We start from the raw sequence: 3538 nt of genomic DNA, 5'->3' as shown, positions 1-3538 counted from the left end.
CCCGCCCCCCACTCAGACAGTCCGCTGGTCCAGGAACAGATTTCGAAACCGCAAGTTGTAGGCGAGGCCTGACACTCACTTTGTTAATTATCTAGTTTATTTGCTCATTATAAAACATTTTAAAATGAATAAACTAAAACATAAACTTTAGGCAGAGAAAGTTGTGAAACGTATGCTATATTTGCTTGTATTTGGAAGAAACTGGGCCAACATGATAATATATAAAATAAACTTATCACATATAACTGATGGGAGCCTAAATGACGAGGCTCGTACATTTTAAGGTACGAGCATACAGTCTATGGGTTCGAGTCGCTTTTTGGCTATGTGAAAAAAAGGTGGACCAAGTAGATATAGCTTTTGGGCCAAACACACCCTGCTGAAATATTTCAGAAATATTGTACGATTAAAATAACAAGTTACACACTTAAATGGATATTAATTTAGTGTACAAACAAATTTATGACTTATTTAATGCCCTGGGGAATTGTGCGCCGCTAAAACTCGATGTCAGTTTAATTATTAATGGCACTCTGCATAAATGCAATTTGCAGCTGCATGTCTTTAAAAACCGAGAGCGTCATCTAGTGGATAGAAAGCTGTCCTGAATGTGATTAGTTAGTGAGAACCTGTGGTGGTGGTACTGGTGCATGCTTGTTACCCACACAGAGAGGGAAGTAAATGCATCACCATAGATATGAATGAGCATGCTGTGTGATGCACAAGGATGGTTGAGTATCAGTCCAGGATTACAATTTAAAAGCAAACAAGAGGCAGATATTATGCTGAGTGGGATGAAGAAATGTTGAAAAATGTTCTGCATATACTGGAGAATGGGTATTATAATGGAAATAAAGTGCCTGCAATGTGTGTGTGTACTTTAAGAGTAAGTGCATGAATAAGCAAACAACACTGTGCAGTGATAAAGTGTATGTGATAAATCAAGGATGGCTAAACGTATGGTAGTATCAGGAGGAGGGTTTACAGTCAGCTCCAGTATAGGTGCACTATGCTGTATATAAATACAATATATCTGACTGCATTATATTGTAAGGTGTTTCTAATATTTTTGCTTTTCAATGTATAAATATGAGATGGACAAAATATTAGAAACACCTTTCAGGGTACTGAATTTTAATGCTTTTGTAATCTTGTTCCTGCAGGTTCTTGCATGGCTGCTTGTGTATAATACCTAATCAGAACATTTTATTTTCCTGGCCATTCATGTATTTCATACAATTACATTTTACTTACGTTCACAGTCTCAGGCTGATGTTTGTATACAAAGACCAGTGAAAAGTACTCAGATTATTTGCTTAAAAACAGCAGTGATACCACAAATAGATAAATAAAAATAAGCATAAAATGAAAATCCACCTTTTAAGTACATATATATATATATGAAGTACAGTACTCTCGTAAAACTTAATTACTTTCTAGCTCAAAACAGCACAAAGAATAAATTTGTAATGCTCATTCTGACTGGGACACTGAGATTTTGAACAAATGATAAACTGAATGTTTTATATTAATAAACTTCGTCACTTCCGCATAAACTACTGGAGGCTCAGCTGCCCTTTGTAGTGGCCCACTGTTTATATTTGTGTCCACAGACAGGCCGTGCAGCACCGCAGCCTTTAATCTGAACTCTTTGCCACTGTGCTGGTTTACAGCAGTACACAATGAGAGCTCTGTAACGCTGAGGTGCCACATCTGGGACCTCTGGGCATGCTCAGTACACAGCGCAGTCTTATCCTGATTATAAGGACTGTAAGCTTTCCAGTGACATACACCAGAGATGTCGTAGAGGCACGCATTTAGCTCATTAGATTTAATTTTTTACGTTGTTGATTTATGACAGGTTGGAAAAGTTTATGCAAACTGGCTCTGCACCAGTGTGACAGGCAAAAGCCACCACTGAAGGAAATGTGGTTGAGAAATGACTGTATTTCCTTTCCCCAGTCTGTTAAGTTGTTTAAGATGGCAGATACCCATTAGAGGGTCTAATTTCTAAAAAATTAGGCAGCTAAATTGGGCTTCATCCTTCGTGGACTGGTGTGCAGTGCCTACTTTCCAAAACAATGAAAGTGGTCGTGGACTTCTAAAAGTTTAGGATCTATGGTCAGGGAATTCAACAAGTGGAGAACTATAAAATTACAATTTTCTCTTTTTCTTCTTTTCAGCATAGAGCTTTTCTTTTTAGGACATCTGGAGATTTTTCCATATTACGTTAAGGTATAATGCAATTCTGTTATGCTGGTACTAAGAGCATCCTCACCGTTAGCTTTATATGTGTACAACCCCTCAGAACAAAGTGGTGCAAACTGCATCAAAAATCTTAGGCAAGGAGCTACCGTCCCCTGGACAAAAGGACACAAGGTTCTTAAAAACTCACCCCACTAGAATCTTTTTAACTTCCTCCGTTCTTTTATAACACTGAAAAATATCAGAACTGGGTTCAGCGACAGCCCATACCCAGACGCTGTTTATGTCCTAAAAAAGACACAGTAATTGTATCATGAGATTATCAGACAATGGATCCCTGGGAGTAGTCATGTAGAAGTCCCCTCCACCAAGACATCCAGACTGAATCTTTTTGTGTCTCGTTCAGCGACATTTTACAGGTGAACCTGAACTCTCAGATGCTGAGAAAACTTCACCTGAACTCTTATTTAGTTCACAATGGAGATGAAGAGAGGTGGTGTGACTCCTGGCCAAAGATTCCTGCAGCCACAAATCCCCACTAGCACAGAGATTATACTAAATGCTACAACCCAGTTCACAAAACATTAAAGGAAACCATCAGAGGAATCCTGAGATGTAGGTTCTTGAAGCAGAGTTTACTAATATGTTGCTTTACTAATTTGACTGTATTTGTATAAAATGTTACTGTAGTGTGTGTTATTTGCTATGCAGCTGTAAATTGAAGGAAACAAAAAACCAAAACAAAAGGGAAACCCTTTATTTTACCATTCTGCAATATTCTTGTAAATTTCCCCGCTGCGGGACTCATAAAGGATTATCTTATTTTATCTTATCTTATCTTATAATTCTGTAGTAGTTTTCAGAAGTTCCAATGAAAAAACTTTTGGCAAATAATAAAGAGAAAATATGAATGTCCTTTAAAGGTTCAATCAAGAAACTGAAACAGCAAAGTGAAGAGAAGACAAAAGGCATGTTTAGTGCAGCATCTATCCTGAGATTAGCCGAGAGGCGGATGATCTTACTGTTTGGAGCAGGAGGAGCAGCAAGCTCTTTGGTCGAGCTTCAAGGATGTGAGCCAAGGACTCTCCGTCAGCTGGCCCAGCAGCCATGACAGGAAGTGAGCCTTCAGACATGGTGGTCCCACTTCTACAGAAAACATGCACACCCATCACCACCAGCCCAAAACACTCACACGTTCTGTTTCTTCCTGCAGAGAATATTCAATAAATGACATGCATGATTTATGTAGCATCACTGAGCTCACCACAAGCAGAACAGCAGTCAGCAGTTTTCCTCCGAGTGTCACCTCTGTCAGAGAAATGAGCTGGAATCA

Source organism: Anoplopoma fimbria, chromosome 2 (genome assembly GCF_027596085.1).
Source record: "Anoplopoma fimbria isolate UVic2021 breed Golden Eagle Sablefish chromosome 2, Afim_UVic_2022, whole genome shotgun sequence".
In the NCBI taxonomy this organism is placed as follows: domain Eukaryota; kingdom Metazoa; phylum Chordata; class Actinopteri; order Perciformes; family Anoplopomatidae; genus Anoplopoma; species Anoplopoma fimbria.
Note: the sequence above shows the minus strand (reverse complement) of the source record.